Consider the following 19,377-nt stretch of genomic DNA (forward strand, 5'->3'; position numbering starts at 1 on the left):
GCTCAGCGTTGTAACGGTACAGAATGCCTGTGTCCGCATTTTGAGTTGTTTGCTTTGTCACCAGGGTGGACTGGGACCCGAGTTGTAAGAGAAGATGGTTAGAGCTGCAGAGAGCGCAATACTGGGGTGGGCAGATGCAGCTAATGAGAATTCTGAGGATAAAAAGTTTCGCTATGTTTTACTGTAAATGAAAATATCCGTCAATAGTGGCAAGCAAAGAGGAAGGTTAATGCTGTGCGCTGTTTATCTGAAATTCTACTTTATTTGGCAGAGGAAGCTGACATCACTTCAAGCTCCTCAAGAGAAGGTGCCATGGCTCATGAAAATCTGCTGATGGATGCACACAAACCATGCCGCTTCGCTGCACAAAGTAATAATCATATTTTCATTTATCAAAAAACATACGTACAGCTTGAGACCTGCAAAAGCCAAGAGGGGATTTAGTGGCAATGCATGGCAGCTGAGAGCAAGATTTTAAACATCCATGTAGCTTTTTACCTGCGCTGAAATATAAAGAACTACACGATTCATTAGGCATATGGCATAGAGTTTTCCACTGATTAGTGTACATAGAGCATGTTGTCATGACAATCATTTTTTTTTATGTTTGCAGATTGTTTAGTATCTCCCAAAGAGCAACCAACCACTGAAGGATTCTGCGAATAGTGAGCATATCAACTCTTGTAGTTAGTCCTCACAGAGCTGTATTGTCATAGCAGTTATCTTTTTATATTTATAGGTGATGCTAACATCTGTGCTGTGTTGTAAGAAAATGGTGTAGTGCTACTTGAAGAACCGAAAGAGTTCACCGGAGCGTACAAATTGTGATCCTGCCTTCACAGAATTTTTCTGTTTCACCTCATTGTTCCATATTTACAGTGACTGTTTTTACACAACGCGCTTTACTATTGAATTTATTACCTAGCTTACCGAGGGTATGACAGAACATTTTTTAAGAGATAATAAATCATCTTCTGAAGCACTGAACTCATGAAAACCATTTTTACAGACTGTTTCTTCATAGCACACTTCTCCCACAAAAACAAAAATTGTAGGCATAAAAGCGGCTTTAGTCTTGTTGATATTGCCACCTGACGGTTCGAGACGGTTCGGTTGAAAGACGAAGAAGTTGGAGACTCTCGGGCGCTTCGGCTAGCTAGGAGTGTGGACTCTTGAGCTTGTGTCTTTGTTTTACCGTTTCCCGGAAACCTCTGTCTTGACTGTGTGTATCTGCCCCTGTTGCCGATTCCCATAAATCTCTGTCATCGTGACAGTTTTGGTGGAGGTGCTGGGTATTTGTCCTCTCAATGTCGCACACCCCTCCGCGAATCAACGACACCGAGCTTTTGCCTGTGGACACGCCAGTTCATCGCGTCAGCCGGAGGAACCTAGGCCTTCCTCCCGAACACGGGCCCTTGGAGTCCACTTCAACAACGAGCCTCCGGCCAGCCGCGCAAAGTACTACGTCGGTCATGCAAGTTACTCCTGTTTACTTTCAAAACCCCCGAGTGCCGAAATCGTTCCATGGCACTGCGCATGAAGACGTTGAGGATTGGCTAACTCAGTTCGAACGAGTCGCATCCTTTAATCAGTGGGACGACAACTTAAAGCTACGGAACGCCATTTTCTGCCTGGAAGACCATGCTATGACATGGTATGAGAACCGAGAAGGCACATTAACATCATGGCCTCAGTTCGGCCGTTCGGCCGTCTTATAATAGCGGCGTATGTCAGCCTGAATAGGCGCGAACGAGCAGTAAGTGCTCTACAATCTCGGAAACATATGCCAAACGAGCCCGTCATGATGTATACTGAGGACGGGACGAAACTATTTCGACTTGCGGATCCCAACATGTCTGAAGACAGAAAGCTGCGCCACATGATGCATGGGGTTAAAAAACAGCTTATTGCTGGTCTTGTACGTAGCCCACCAACTACAGTTTAACAGAGGCGGTTACCACGGAAAAGATCCTACACCAGCGCCGCTCGGCGGTCTACGACAGCCCAATCCTCGCTACGACTGCTGCCGAGCTTCTTACAGCTGCTGTAAGCAATACTGAACACCTCCGAGATCTTATTCGTGCAATTGTACGCGAGGAACTGCAGAATGTTTGTGGAACGTTCCAACCCAAGGGTGATTCTCTCGCACATATGATCAGCGAAGAGATTCAGCAAGTCACGCAGCCATCTCTGCATGTTGCTGAAGCTCAAAGTGCCCCTATTCCTGATTATTCTCGTCCGACTTACGCTGACATTCTCCGACGCCCAGTTCCCGTATAAGCTCCGTTGTCTACGTTACCACCAACGCAGTGCATGCCCGTCCAGCAGCCAACGCAATACATTCCTGCACAGCAGCCAACGCGGTACGTGCGGCCACTGCGGTCAAACATTCGAAGACGTTGAAGGACGTCTGGCGGGCCCCTCGGAGCCGCCGCCTTTGCTACCACTGTGGGGAACCTGGTCACATTTTCCGGTGGTGCCCTTATAGGGAACTCGGACCGGAGGGTTTTTACACCAACGCACCTAGACGTACGTTCGGTCATCTACCTCGTGACATTGTAGACAACCTCGCACAAGAGAGCCTCCGGATCGCGCGCCGACAATCCAGGTCTCCATCCCCACGTCGGCAATCCTCTTCAACAACTGGTGACTTCCCGCGAGTACCGCCTGATCGCTCGCCAAGCCCCCACCGGGAAAACTGAGTAGAGCGACCTCCGGGAGCGGGGCCGTTAAATGTCAGCACAAAGAAGTCCCCCCAATGAAATCAAATATGGATTTTCGAGCAGAAACGACAGCATTTGGTTCATGAGACCGGCTATCGTTGGACATCCCTGTGTGCATCGATGGTCATAACGTCAGCGCTTTAGTGGATACCGGAGCAGACTTTTCGATTTTGAGTGGGAAACTGGCAGCGCATCTTAGGAAGGTTATGACACCATGGTGTAGCACGCAGATACGCACGGCTGGGGGGGCATGTAATTACTCCTATTGGACAGTGCACGGCTAGAATCCAGATTCGTACGTCAACGTTCGTTGTCAGCTGCGTCGTTCTCCGGGAATGTTCTCGTGATTTGATTCTCGTTGTGGATTTCCTGGGGGAATATGGCGCCATCATCGATCTCCAACAGCGAACTCTCAACGGAGAAAGTGGCTGCCAGCCCCCACCGAAGGCCAACGTACGTGCGCCCTACGAGTTTCAGCCGAGTGTGTTTCAGTGCCTCCCCGCTCCAGCGTGTTTGTGAGTGTTCTGTGCGACGGGCTTCGGGACGGGCCGATAGTAACTGAAGGCAACCGTTCGCTTTTATTTTCTCATGGCATCTGTGCAGCTCGACGCTTAATTATTCTCAGCAATGGTCACTCTGGTCTTCTCGTCACGAACTTCACGAATGAATCTCGCCACCTCTATCGCTCTACTGCCATCGCTTTCGGCGAACTGTTAAAGGAAGTTTCTGAATGTTTTGCGTCTGATATTGATACTCCTAGTGTTCTAGACCACATCGATGTTAGCAGTGACCTTTTTGTCTGTCAACAACGCGACCTGCGTGCCTTACTGCTGGAGTACGCCCCGTGCTTTGCCTCATCATCGAAAGTCCGGCAAACTTCTATCACCAAGCATCGCATCTTAACGTCTGACGACACCCGACCTATTGACAGCAGCCGTATCGTATTTCGTCCAAAGAACGTGAGGCAATTCAGACACAAGTCCAGGAAATGCTTAATGATGATGTTATTCAGCCGTCTAAAAGTCCGTGGTCATCGCCAGTCGTGTTGGTTAAGAAAAAGGATGGCACGCTGCATTTTTGCGTTCATTATAAGGAACGGAATAACATCACAAAAAAAGATGTATATCCATTGCCCCGTATCGACGATTCACTTGATCGACTTCTCAACGCCAAGCTCTTTTCCTCCATTGATTTAAAAAGTGGTTATTGGCAGATAGAAGTGAACGAGCGCGATCGGGAAAAGACTGCCTTTGTGACACCCGATGGCTTATATGAATTTAAAGTATTGCCTTTCGGTCTGTGTTCAGCGCCAGCGACGTTCCAGAGAATGATGGACACCGTACTTGCTGGTCTTAAATGGCAAACCTGTTTTGTTTATTTTGACGATGTCTTCTTGTTTTCAGAAACGTTTGACCAACATATCTTAAGCGGCTGCGAACGGTATTGGACGCTCTTCGCTGGGCCGATTTGACACTCAAACCGGAAAAAATGTCAATTTGGATATCAGCAGCTGAAATATCTCGGTCATGTGGTTAGCGCTGACGGTGTCCGGCCTGATCCTGATAAAACAGCCGCTGTAGCTAATTTTCCCATCTCTACCACGAAGAAAGCAGTCCGAAGTTTCTTGAGCCTGTGCGCGTACTATCGCCGTTTCATTGCCGATTTTGCCAAGATTGCAGGACCTTTGACGCGCCTGAGACGTGATGACGTCCCGTATGTCTGGTCTTCCGAGCAGCAGGAGGCATTCACCGAGCTGCGCCAACGGCTGCACAACCCTCCCGTTCTTGCACACTTCGATGAGGACGCTGCCACCGAAATTCACACCGACGCCAGCAACGTCGGTCTGGGTGCTGTTCTGGTCCAGCACCAGCAAGGCGAGGAAAAAGTGACCGCTTATGCCAGCCGCAACCTTTCTCGGGCAGACTCAAACTATTCAACTTCTGAAAAGGAGCGTCTCGCCGTCGTTTGGGCCACAGTGAAATTTCGACCTTACTTCTACGGCCGTAAATTTAAAGTTGTGACAGATCATCATGCTTTGTGTTGGCTGGCTAGTCTTCGAGATCCATCAGGGCGTCTTGCACGGTGGAGCCTTCGTATGCAGCAATTTGATTACTATATCGTTTATAAATCCGGACGCAAACATGAAGATGGCTGCACACTGTCTCGATCACCCGTGGAGTTGGCCCATGACAGTACGGATGAAGACGCCCATTTGCTTGGCATTATCAGTTCCTCTGATTTAAAGGCCCGGCAAAGGGCTGATCTAGATCTCAAAACTGTGATCGATCATTTGGAGGGTTTCGATTCTACAGTATCTCGACTGTTTGCTAAGAACTTGTCATCCTTCTGTACGCGCGACGGAATCCTCTACAAGAAAAGCGCCGGCAACAGTGACCGAGCCTATCTTCTAGTCATCCTTGCAGATCTCCGCGATGAAATCCTTCATGCTTGCCATGATGAATCCACCGCTGGACACTTGGGCATTGCACGCACTCTAACCAGAGTGCGCCAGGCCTACTACTGGCCCAAACTTACCGCCACCGTTCATCGATATGTTAGAAGTTGCCGCGAGTGCCAACGACGCAAGGCACCGCCATTGAAGCCAGCGGGTTTCCTGTGGACTGTGGACTCTTGAGCTTGTGTCTTCCCGGGAACCTCTGTTTTGACTGTGTGTATCTGCCCCTGTTGCCGATTCCCATAAATCCCTGTCTTCGTGACAATATAAAAATGATTGAAAGCTTCCTGCTTCAAGTTCAACACGGGTATTAGGCAGCCGCAATGTAACAACCCTGCCAAGGGGCGCCCGCACCTAACACTGATTTCAGGAAGTGTAGCTTAAAAAAGGGTCTACTGAGATGCTTCGTTTACATACCTCATTAGAAAATATCACGTCTAATACAGCTGGTTTTCTTTTTTCTTGGCATTACTTGCAGGCACCAAGGAACAGCCATTGCAAGAGTGCAGTTGTCAGCAGTGCAGCTGTGGTAGAATGAGACGAATAGAGCTTGTACTTGCTGAACAACAAAAAATAGTGCTTCAACTTGACAAAAATAACCTCAAGATAGAGAAAAAGCTTGATAATGTCGATCCAAGGCTTCTGATAGTAAGAATTCTTCATTAACAGTATTGATTTTACAGGACTTCCCAGCTTCGAAGGTTTCAAGACCTTGTTTGATTATTTAGGCAACCGTGCCAATAATATCTTCTACTGGGGCACTGGCAAAAAAGACACAAATGACCGTCGTGGCCGCCCAAAGGAATGGGAACCGGTCAATGAATTTTTCATGACGCTAGTCCGCCTAAGAAAAGGAATGTCTGGCAAAGAACTTGCCCGCAATTTCTTCGTATGCGAGAGCCAGGTAAGCCGCATTTTCACTACATGGGTGAACCTACTTCAACGAGAGCTGATAACACTCACCACACTGCCAACCCGAGAGGCCATCAACCGCACCTGCCGAAGTCTTTTCAAGTATTTGAGGACACACGGCTGATTCTGGATGCAACAGAAGTCCGAATCCAACAACTATCCTGACTGAATGCACGAAGGCAGACCTTTTCACCCTACAAGCACCACAATACGTACAAAGTGCTTCTAGGGTGCACCGTTTTTGGGTACTTGACATTTGCATCCCGCCTTTGGGGTGGTTCTGTGTCTGATAAGTCTATCCTTGAACACACTGGGTTGCTTGATCAGTTGGTAGAAGGAGATGCCATATTGTTAGATTAGAGGTTCACCTTCCCCTACATACCAGCAGAAGTGACCATTTATCGATCCCCATTTAGAGAACGTCATGAAAAACAGATGCCACCAGCCGCAGTTAATGACACGAGGCGCATTGCCTCTGCTGGAACACATGTTGAACGGGCTATTGCACGTGTGAAAAGCTTTCGGATCTTAGCTCGGCTATTCCTGATTACTATTATTGACATCGCAGGCCATGTTTTTCAGGTTTGTTGCTACCTAAGCGATTTCAGGAACCCACTAATCAAAGATGAAGACACACCATAACCACTGAGGAGAATATTTGAGTTATTTTAGTAGCTTGGAAAGAATTGCAGCCAAAACTGCAGTTCTTTTATTTTCATTCATAGTACCCACCATTTTGCTGCTACACTATGGCAGCGCTTTGCGTGCTGCCTCCTTCCCTTTTTCAATCCAGCTTCAGTTCACTTCAGCTTTCCGATTTTTGCGGTTAGGCCATCATCCCTAATTTGGCGAACGTAGAAGCTCCGCTGGAATTTCTTATAAGAGACCTACTGTCCGCCTTTGTAGAGCTTTCCAAGCCTTTTCACTCTCTTTGTCAGCATCTCGGGGATGAATGCACGCTGGGCAAAGTGCAGTAGAGCATTCAGCATATCACATTTCCAAGACTCGTCAAATCTAATGCGCTGCACATGTATGGGCGCTGGCATGTCTGGCTGCTTGTTTTCAGTCCAAATGGCGAAATCACACCACTTGTTTCCGGTAATAGCCATCTGGCCCTGAAATTGAAAATATTGCTACGAAAATGACGAAGCTGGCAGTGGCGCGGGGCGGAGCGCTCGCGCCAGGCCCGCTGGCCTTTAAAGCATATTTCATCGTCATGTTATCGCGTCGTTCTGTTTCTGTTGTGTTGCCGTGTTCCATCACTTCTCATGCCACCGCGTAACAATATTATGCATGATCTTTAAGAAAACTTCCCTATTTCCAATCTGGCAGCAGAATATTGGGTCACTGCATGCCATTTCGGTCGCCATCCCCCTTTTTGTAGTCAGATCACTTCACTTCAAGCAAGCCCTCTTGCCCATCAACTATGATGATCCTGTCTGGTGAACTGACAGTTGGCCACTAACCGTATTTCCGTATAATTAGTTCTCAATACTGTCATAAGCTTAACATATTATACTCTCGCTAACAAGCTGTCTTGCAGCACTATGAAAGCACAGCTCACACGTCTGATCAAGGTATCCACAGCAGTGCAGTTAGTCCACTAAATTGTTCAGTATTGTTCAAATTTTAGGACGAAAGCCTTTTATGGCTCATGACTCTCTGGCGTGTCGATGCATGCGGCCGTGCCTCCGTGGCAGCTGTCAGTTATCTTTAGAAGGATTAGGATGGTTTCAGTACTGATAGTTAATCAATCAAAGATGTAGCAGTGAGCGTATGATCATTTGTTGACAATAAATATTTAGTCGATGATAAATATTTATTTACCTAATCAGTAATTGCAATTAGTATTTTAGCCCATGATATTTAGTTAATTAGTGAGGTTTTGAGAAATCGCAAACGCACGCACTGCGTATGCGCAGTGTTCTTGTGCGTAAACCTCAACCGACGCCTAGTAGCCACCACAACTGCGACCGCACAATGATGTCACATTTGACAGTCAGCAGCAAGTCTTCAAATGAAACCAAGCATTGGCCAAACAGATGGTAGAGGTACTGGTGGTTAAAGGCTTTCAACTCTGTAAACTTTAGATCGTCAAAGTGCCCCCTCAGTTTTTATTCAGAATCAGAATTATATTTTAGCATCGCATACACATTGCTGCAGGTGTTGACGACAAAAAGCCTTCTGCAGGCTTGACGAGACTTACATCCTGCAGAGACACAATTGGCAGAAGCAGCAGCGATGATTGCAATTGTGCAGCCAAGAGTACAAAACATTGCGAAAATCCGCAAAAATGCCAAAACACAACCAACAAATATGGATAATTTATACAATTTGCTGTCACAATAAGGAGGCATATTCACAGGAGTGGTTATTAAACAGTATTTTAGCATTTGTTGTCCGTAATGTGTTGGGTAGCGGTCAGATGTACATGTGTTGTGTACTTTGCCCCTTATATGGAAGTCATAACTGGACAGATGGGCCGGCATTTACATTCAGAATGCTTTATTCACTACCTAGATTCACTGCATAGACGAACCTAACTCTATGGAAGCCTGCTTCGAAGTTGTGCGCCAGCAATAGCAAGCAGGGGGCTCTTAGATTGCTGGTCTTCTACAGGAAGCTGCATATCAATCCTTTTGTCCCAGTAATGGCGCCACTGTTACGGGGGTGAAAAGCCGGACCGGTCATATTCATGAAGCACGCGCCTGTTATAGTGGAAGGAGATCACTGTGGGCTACACAGTGCTCCAGAGCACTTGTAGAGTCAGGCAAAGGTGGTAATGGTGCTAAAGCAACAAAATGCTTGCATGTATACTAGACAAACAAGCGGAGAATGTATTGATGAAATGAGAGGGGAAACTGTTAACATATATTTTAAGCAATTACAGCAGACATTCTGTGAGAGGGCCAAATGAAATGTAGCATGCGCTAGCACTTCAATTTTCAATTTGGCTTCTTGGTTTCGGGTCATATGTGCTATTAACTATCACCTTACTTTAACTATCAGCTTCCCTTTCATGAAGACTCAAAAGTAAGCAGCCTTTGTGCAGTAAGAGCCGCGTGCAAGTAAAATCTAAGCGCCCTAGTGTTCTGTTCACTTGAAACATTCTGGTCCATGTTAGCAGCTCCTATCAGTTAGCCCACATCACCTGGGGATGCGGCGACATACACATGGCCGACCAATCAGCCTCCAGGCATGCCACCTGCCGAAAGTATGCTCGAAACGTTGGCAAAGGAGAAACGAATATCGCCGAAACGCAGTAGCAGGGGGTCTGAGTACTAACGAACATAACAGAAATGAAAAATTGATAACTTCCAAGGAAATAAAGGTTGGCTATCTTTGTCTTGCATAACATCGTTTTGAAGCCAGAGTTCTATCCTTGCTTTCATGACTGCTTTCAGCTACCGACAAGCCCATCTCCAAAGTTGATTTACCATGCAGTGAAGCCCGATATGTTTCTGAAGTAAAGGTGTAGGGTATCAGTCTTTTAAATTTATCAAACTAGTTCATTCACTCATACGATGAAGCAGGCTTTCTAGGGCTGTTTCCACTTTGCTGGCTTCTTACTGACCTATAAAGCGTTGTTGTAAGGTTAGCACAACCAGAGAATCTGAAGAACTTAAAAGTGTTTAGGACCCGAAGTTGAGCTGGAAAGGGCATTTTAATTTTTGGTAGGTGACATTGACGTCCATGTAGAGCCATATTGATATATTTGGATCAGTGGAGTGTGACCGGGAGATATTCCTAACAACCTTTCATAACGCAGAATATATTTTCTTGCTAATGGTCCCATCACATTGACCTCAGGTGCTCCACTACATAGAAGGTTTTCTTCTCTAGTAAGGTCGCTTCTATGTCAATGCGCTCGTCAGAGCAGTTGCATCTTTTACAGCCTATGGCTTATTCAAACGTTTCCTGTTCCACGTTCCTTGACATAAAATGAATCATAAAGTTCTGACTAAGATTGTAATATATACACCACAAAGGATAGCATTCAATATTGTTTATTCATAGGGCACCGAGAAAGCGAGAGCATTTTTTTGTGGCCCACTATGTACGAAAACAGAACATGGTAGATAGATGGAAGAAGTGCAATGCATGAATTAGCATTTATAAGCAGGAAAAAATACAGCTGCTTACGAATCACAGAGCATAACGAATTCGTGATTGTATAAAAGCGCAAAAATACTAGAACTGGTAAAACCGATCCTTCACATTTCACGAGAATATTAAACGACCACATTCTTTCCTCGTGTATGGAGAGCAATGAAAGGAGCAAAGCGCATCTCGCATCTACGAGATTCGAGAAAGACAATACAACACTAAACCTAGGTGTGTCGTAGGTGAAGAGCCTGGAGCTTCCTCCTCTGATTAGATAGCACGGCGAATGTTACACACGCCTCAGCCCATTCAGCCGATAGCTGAAGGGTCTAAGTATTGTGGTCACGATTCAATATATTATCGCCAGCCGAGTGGAAACACCCTTCACAGCTGTCTTTCGTAATGTGCAACGAACTTCACGCCACGCTATCTAGAGTCTCGCCGAAGCCATTGTCATGCGCAATCCTGGAAAGAAGGCCTCAAATCTGCGTCCCTGTTTTTGAGACAATCCATCAATGCTCTACATTTGCAGCACTTGAGACCTTAGTGGTGACACGTCTACTGTTACTCCTATAGCAGCTCAATATTTTTGTGGAAACCGTTTACGAACTGACATCAAAAAGTACATGAAGGAATGAATGATTGCAGTTACAATAGGCCATATTCAACGCTTAGAAATAAAATTTGAGAATTCATGACATTGTTACTTTTATTTACACTCATAAGAAACGCAGCTGGTTAAATGGGACGCTCTCACTGGGGCGACCACACTGTATTAGCTGCTTACTCTTTAATAGGTGTGCAACTTAGACCGCTCTTTAATGTGAAAGAGCGAATTTAATTTTCCCCTTACTCTTAACTTCAGTATACTATCAGACAAATATGACGTTATTTTGGGACAAGTATTGCTGAAGAGAATATTTTCGACCTTGTTTATTAGGGGTTGATGTTTTGAAAATAAATACAGAAACGTAAGAGACACCTCAAAGTTATTGGCGTTGATATACACTCGTTTAATACAGAACAGTCAGTTTTTGGTTTGGTTTTCCTATTACATTCCTCAGATGTCTAACTTAGGCGGCGTTTTTTAAGGCATTATTCAAGACACGTACAGAAAAGAAAGAAAAGAAATAGGGCTGCATATGTTGCTGCAAACGAAACAATAAATCAACCAGCAATCAGGATTCGGAGAAATCACGATATAGCGGAATTCAGCATAACTAGTAACGAACGACACCCACCAAGGACCGACAGGGGCCGCATATATGGGTTGCTGTAATCATGTAATAGAGTCAAAAGGTTAGGCGCACAGTCGGCAAAAGGCATCACGCTTTCGAGGGAGATAAAAATAAATAAATAAACCTTGTCTCCATCGGAAATCGAACCTTCATACCTTGGATTCCTAGACGATCGAGCGCTTTACAAACTGCGTCACGCCCCGAATATTTTTTCAGCATGGTATTTATTACATGGGTTTAAATTCAGCGTAGAGTTATGAACATTTTTTACAGAGTAACCAGCCTGTAGGCGAAAAGTCCAATTGGAACATACAACACAACACCACACAATTAGAATACGACGACTTAGCACAACTTCACTAAAACGATGGCAAGGAAAGACAACACCTCAACAATGGCATCCAGTCCGGTTGATAGTCACTAGCTTCGTAAGCGTCTCTAAGCTGGTGTACCATCTCGCCGAAATGAGTAGCGGGGGAGACTAGAGGTTCAGCATTCCGGTCCAACATACGCGTTTTCCACAGGCTGTGCAGTCCAAGAAGGAAAATCATGTCAAAGGGTTCGTGGTCATGTTCGGTGGTTATCAAGTAACGCACACTGTGGGAATTCAAAATAAAGCCTTCTTCAATGTTCTTTGCAGAACGTCCCAAAATAATATTGCATCTTTGCAGGCAATAAAACAGTGTTCGATGGTTTCAGGTGTATCACATAACCGGCAATTAACAGAAGAAACGAAAATACTTTTTTTTCTGAAGCCACACTTTAACAGGCAAAACCTCGGCATGAAGTTTAAAGAAAAACGTTTTAGTAGAAGGCGAGATCGGCATTTTGAGCACCCTTTTTAACACATAATACCCCATATAATTGGAATAGAGTGAACGATATAAGGGAGGCGGGAACAACATAGATATCAAATCTTGATATAAATATTTCCGTGAAGCAGAGAATAAGCACTCATAAGAGAAGCGAGCTGCCAGAAAACGCACTGAATCGTAAACTTCTTTCCTAAAACCAAATAATAAGGGCCGATCGGTAAAAGTGGAAGAGACTACTAAGTTTGGAAGAAGGTTCACTAGGTTAGTTTGGAGGGATGCTCTGGTAATTGGATGGGAGCTATTAGGGAAAAAGAAGAAACGAGCAACTAACTGTCTGACGTAGAGATGTGTCCAACCTAGTCCGCTAGCAGAAACAGGTCTGAATAAGTTATCGCGCCGCATTGGCTCAAAACTGGACGACATATGAACGTCACAAACGTTCGGTGAAAACTGTGGATGCAATTCCTTGCGCAATGGAGTACCTGTAAAACATAATAAAGTCTTGTAGCCAGAAACATGTTACATGCCTGTGCTCGGCCAAAAATTGATAGGCGGTGCGGAACAAAGGTTTGAGCATGGCTTTTGAGTGCCGTGACCCGCTCTTTCCAGTAACGCCCACTAAACTTGAATGCATGAAGGAGAACTCCAAGATATTTAGGGGGAACACGAGACCATTCAATTCCAGCATAATGAGTCGGCATTGCTCCCCATGAACCGAACCACAGACCCGAACTTTTAGACTTATTCATTTGAGCGCCAGATACAATGCCAAACTGCTCAATGGTGGTTATAATTTTGTCAATGCTGGGTTTGTCTGTGCAGAAAAACGCCAAATCGTCGGCGTACGCAAGCACTTTGACTTGATCACTGAAGGCAACATAACCACGGATACTGTGGTTTTGCAATACACTCAAACAAAGTGGCTCTAGGTAGAGGGCAAAGAGTAGCGGTGACATAGGACCGCCCTGCTTCACGGATGATCGAATTGACACAGGCTCCGAGAGGTGACCGTTAACAATCAAGCGAGTGGAACAGCTGTCGTAACAAAGTTGCACCCCTTTCAGTACAGTTGATCCAAGATTTGCACGCTCGAGAAGAGAAAATAGAAACGAATGCGGGACACAATCAAATGCCTTCGCAAGGTCAATCTGGAGTAGAGCAAGCTGCTCATAAGAGCCAGAGCAAGATTCGAGAATTGTACGTGCAATATGTATGGTATTTTGTATGGAGCGTCCCCTCAAGCCACACGTCTGACGAGGGCCAATGAGAACCGTCATGGCATACTGTAACCGATTTGATAGTACTTTCGCAAACATTTTGTAGATTTGCCAACGTGATTGGCCTGTAGCCATCCACTGAGAGCAATTTTTCTTTATCCGTACTCTTTGGAATTGAGACTGTGTGCTTTCTAGTAAAGGACTGAGGAAGGTCCCCCCCATCAAAACTTAAAGCGAAGATCTGCAGCAAAACAGGGCTCAACAAAGGTTTAAAAGTTTTGTAAAACTCGCACGATATGCTATCAGAGGTAGGTGTTTTAAAGAGGGGTAACTAGTCAATTGCATCTTCTATTTCTTCCAACGTGAAAGGACCATTGGTAAGAGTACAGTCCTCATCTGATAAAGGCGTTATAAGAGCTTTAAAGTTAGCTAGTAGATCCGATTTAGAAGTAGCAGAAGCGTCACTGAACAGTGCCGTGTAATAGCTCACAAAGACAGACATGATGTCACACGTTTTCGTTACTAGGGTGCCATTGTACATCATTCCCGGTATCAATTTGGTCGTAGCGTTGCGGTGCTCATCAAGTAAAGCTTGTCGCGTAGGGGTTTCAGAGTGGAAAGCACGATTTGTACGAGATCGAACTCGGGCACCCCTGTATCTTTCAGCGTCCTGTTTTAGTAGGTCACACTTTACCTTAGCAATTTCATCTAAATTTACTCCAGGTGCCTCACATTCTAATTCATCGAGGTTATACAAACGCTTATGCAATGTCCTCTCTTGAACAGACCCAATTTCAATATCTATCGTTAGCACCTCCTGTTTAAACAGCTCCTATGCAGCAAATATTGGCATGACACCTGTCAAACACACTTGTAGCTGGGAGCGTATCCGAAAGGCAAACTCCTGATCATTTACAAGTAAAGAATTTAGCTTCCAAAGCTCCCATTGCGGCCGAAATTTTGAACAGTAAGTTCTCGCGAGCCGAGCAACCACCATACAATGACCTTAAAAGGAAACCGGTACAGTTTCCCACAACAAATCACGGAAAATCAGTGTGGAAGAAGCACAAATCCTGTCTAGGCGCGCGTGGGACCTCCCCTGGATATGCGTGAATAGTGTAGTTGCATGACATGAGGCCTCTGTATTAATGAGTCCTGAGCCATCTATAACACGCGACAACACTCCACCGCTTCTGTCTCTGTGTACACTAGGCCCAGCACGATCATTCAGGTAACATACACAATTAGTCTCCCATTAGCACAACGTTCTTATCACAATCTAGGAGGTTAGCCGTGGCTTCAAACATATAACATGCTCAGCTGCACTATTAAACGCATAAATATTGATAAGTCTCCATGGCTTCCCGTGGAGCAAAAAATCACAGCTTGCTAGCCGCCCTTCAGAGTCGGTATAGTAAGATAACGCAGAATAAGGGAGAGCCTTTCGCAGAAACAAGAAGAAACCCGCCGAAAAACCAATAGCATGCGTCACAATAACATTGTAATTAGACAAAAAGGGTCCTAGTGCCCTCTCTGTATCCTGCTCACTCTCAATCTTCGTTTCCTGGACGGCGACAAAATCAAGCCGCCTGCTGCTGAAAAGTCGACGAAGTTGCACCTGCTTCTGATGAGACCTAAGGCCTCTCACATTCAGCGTTGCAAACACTAGCTCCTCAGGGGTCGCCATGGTGACCACACAAGTGCTAACTAGACTTGCATTTGTGTTTCCGGAGATGGCGACGTCGCCTCCGGACCTCCACCACGACTGCGGGAACGCGAACATTGGCACTTTCCCTTGCGTTTCGACGTGCGCCGGCGGCGGCGATGCTTCACGCTTACCAGATCATCATCTTCACTCGATTCAGCTGCGCATTTTCCCCGGCGCTTATGAAGCTGCTCTTCAACAGGAGGGACGGCCTCAGCTGCAGGTAGAGTGGCCTGACCTGCAAGCTCTTCCTCGGCGTTGACCTCAGTGGCTGGAGTAACCGGGGCAGTATCTTAGGCAGGATTAGAACAGGTGGCAGGCTCCATATCATGTGCCGGATTGGGCGTCTCATATCGAAGCAGCGTCTCACATTCCTCCTTGGAGTCACCTTGAGGAACAACCGTTGTATTAGCTGTGGTAGCCGTGTCCACAGTAGCAGCTGAAAGGTCACTAGCCGCGTCGAGCACTTCTGTGGCGTCCATAATATGCTCTTGTAAAGCCTCATCCGGTGGCCGCACACGATGCCGCAGCTTGTCCGCATAGGTAACGACGCACTCTTCTTCGTTGTGACCGTCACGCTCCGGATCGTGAAACGTTCATCATAATTCCCTTTGTCTATGTGAGGATAGCGGGATTCCGCGAGTGATAGATACTGCGCCTTTAATTTACCGTAAATGAATTATAGAACGCCGGTGGACTTTGATGCGGTTAATGGAATGGTGCTTTTGTTCGCCTTTTATTTGGCGCTTTTTTAACGCTGCACCACACAGCAAACAGAATCAGACCCAGATGTTTACGAGGCATTAGTACAGCAGGCATCAGAGGCATTTGAAATTGATTCACAGGATAGAAAAGGCGCAGTATCCCTCACAATTCTCCGCGGAAACATGTACCCCGCCATAAAGGAAGGAGTGAAGGTGGGAGTGAAAGACGAGAACGAGATGGAGTGGCCGTAGTGGAGGGCTACGATCCACCGCGCTATAATGGCTTTCGCCTCGTCGCATTTTAGTGATCCAAAGTGCCCTGTACAATATTTTGTTCCGCCGGTAACTATGCAACAAGTTGCTTAATGTCCGCTCTCAGCACAGTCAAAAATGTTTCACCCGGATGCGATGCGATCAATGTATGGGATGCGATCAATGTATTTATTAAAGACACCTCATAAAGAATTGGTTGGTTGGTTGGTTTGTAGGGTTTAACGTCCCAAATCGACTAAGGCTGTGAGAGACGCTGTAGTAGAGGACTCCGGAAATTTCGACCACCTGGGGTCCTTTAATGTGCACTGACATCGCACAGCACACGGACGCCACTCCGTTTCGCCTCCTTTGAAACTCAGCCGCCGAGGCCGGGATTTCATCCCGGTTCCTTGGGCACAGTAGTCGAGCGCCGTAACCACTGCGCCACCCTGATCCCTGTTCACTGCTCCTTAGAAATCAGCGATATATACATTACCGCACTGAAATTTTATAGCTAAGTCAACGGCATCGGCTGGCCAGAGTTCACCTCAAATCGGGCGCTAGCTGCCGGCGCTTCGCTCCTTCCAATTCGCCCATGCAGCGTGCAAAGCTAGCGGTGCTCTCATATTCTGCTGCTAATTCGCTTCTTCTTCTGACACTTGCTGCTGCTTCTCCTTTTCCACATACCTGGCAAACCAAATTCGTAACGGCACATATCTCAACAAGTATACAACATTGCCAGACGCAGTGCCACACAGCCTTCCACTCTTTTGCTTACCCTTTCCACTAATCGCCATCATTGGATATCTTGATTGCCGCCTGGGACTTCGTCCTTCAAAAGGCCTCGTCATTTTCGTGTCGTCTAGATTCGACTCGGGTGTCCTTGAGGTGCGCAGACAGCCGTGGAGCAATCGCGTGTTTTAACCGGCGCTTCGGCTGCGCTACCTCGACATTCACGACAGCCTTGGAGGAGAGAAACCTCAGCTAACAACATCTTACCATGCTTAATCGAGCTGCCGCTCAGCAAACTTGGTTACTCGGTTATACGGGTCTAATCTGGCTTAGCAACACAACATAACCACGCATAACAGAGCTTTTACTTGTATAACCGGGCTTAGGTGGGTGAAGCAGCCGCCATTGTTTTCTTCCTTCTGTGTAGGAATATTTAGAACGGTAGCAAGAACTCTTGGGCTTTATTCATGTACGGCAGATATACTTTCAAATCATGAATATCAATTAAAAAATTAGACCTCTAGCACAAAACCCATGACCGCTGTATGGTATCTCTACTCACGTATACGACACAACCGCAGAACCTAACGAAGAGAGCTCAACATACACTGAGTGCAACGCAGCCGGCTATAAAAAAGGAAATCAGTACGACGTTAAGACATAGAAATCAGAGTACTTCAGGGACCGAATGCGACTTAGACATTATCGCAGAATTTAGGAAATTTATTTGCAGGGAATGAATAATTCCTTTTCTGAAAGTCAAAGCATATCAAGAATTTGCAGGAGGACAGCTTATTGGAGGAGGTGAGGTCCTCCGCAAGAATACGTTAGATGTAACACATAGAATACAGCATAAGTGGCCCATATTTAGCCACCTGCTTGCCAGGTTGTTCGGGGCAGGTGTAGGTCGAACTATGATGATGTTGATGGCAATAATGTAGCTGCAAACTAGCTGCAAAGCATCATGTGAGCTAGAGAGATAATTTTAAGCATTCTTCCCGTCGCAATGTTTCTTTTTTTCACCCTACTTGATTTTAGTTGCTCAAATTCACTCATACCTTTTGCGTTTAACAATTGAAGTTGATATTTCTATCACAATATCAGCAATATGTCTAGTTTCCTAGTTCCTATGTCCTATAAAATAAGCCCTATGCCATATGTGTTTACATCAATTCACTCCTACAAAGTTTTTATATTTAGAAAAGATCTGTCCAATTTTCGAGCATTAGGAAGGCCTTCGAATCAGTCGATTTTTATCTTATCTTGCTCTAGAAAATGTACTAGGCAGGCAGCGAAACATCTATTTTATTGCATTAATCTTCACGTATAAACTTCAGTAGGTACAAACCATACATGAATAAGTCTCAGCAGTTGAACAGCCGATAACGATACATTCCCCAAGATTTTTCTCGTGCGCATTTAGTGAGAGCAGATGCCGCTCTTGCTGGGTCATTATTTTTATGCTGCTCGTAAAACTCCGGGAATAGGTCATTACACTGCTGCAGTATTTTATGCCCTCGCATTGAGTAAAAAGACAGTGTTGTATTAAAAGCAGAACATATTACTTTCATATGTCCTCAATGTATTATTGACTACTATCCTCTAAATCATAAGGGCATGCAGGTTGAAATCAGATAACACCAAACGTACACCACATACACTGCCGCGTTCAACAAGGGTAAAACACTCCCGGAAGAGTTTCGAAATGAATGCCTTTTTATTCAATGCAATAGATTCATCGACCCTTCGTTAGCCGCCAGCACAAAGTCATTGATGCTAGCGATGGTTAATGTGAGGTGTCGGAACTGCTCCCATTATCGAAAATCCCAATTAGAAAAAAATATGTAGGCTGAAATATTTTTACAGACAGAAATATCAGATATACACCATTAGTACAACAAAATGCCACCAAATATATTAATTTCGCACAGCATATTTTTTTTACGGTGTAGTGATGGGACAATAATGTTCTCCAGTCATGCAAATATTTTTTTTCGTGAACACTTATAAACATATATATTATCATCACTGATATTCTTTCTTCATATAATGTCAGGCTGCGGGAACAAGGTCGATGATAACAAATGAAGATTCTGGGAGTGCACTAAAGAGACTCATTTTTGGGCTTACTTGCGCCCGCAGAAAAACTAAGTGATTCGCTGGTGGCGATGCAGCAATCGTGCTCGCTGGACGTCGAACAAAAAAGGCCTATCGCGCGTGTCAACGCTCAATTTATAGGCGACGAAGAAACGTCTAGATAAAGCCGCAAACGGTTACTAGAATAAGCTGGAATATTGTAGAAACGCACGAGACTCGCTGAAATATTCAAGATACAGCTCAACTCATCCTGCGCGGCAAAGAAAATGATACTACATCGTTTCGGGACAACAGGCATGAATAAACGAAAATTCAGAATCGATCCGCGCTCTAGATTCACTGTGATAAGGCCGCTTTCCAGCGGCTGTCTAAAAAGAACAAATATTCGAATCAATCGCGGCAACATGATCAGCAGCAAAGGCA

The 19,377-nt window shown here is 45.4% G+C and overlaps 1 pseudogene; it reads left to right on the top strand.

Annotated features, from left to right (window-relative positions):
- Nucleotides 1-6,007: 6,007 nt before the first annotated feature.
- LOC146193537 (uncharacterized) lies at nucleotides 6,008-6,732 on the top strand (annotated as a pseudogene).
- Nucleotides 6,733-19,377: the final 12,645 nt, after the last annotated feature.

The sequence above is a fragment of the Amblyomma maculatum genome, chromosome 4 (assembly GCF_055883805.1).
Source record: "Amblyomma maculatum isolate TAMU_Amacu chromosome 4, ASM5588380v1, whole genome shotgun sequence".
Taxonomy (NCBI): domain Eukaryota; kingdom Metazoa; phylum Arthropoda; class Arachnida; order Ixodida; family Ixodidae; genus Amblyomma; species Amblyomma maculatum.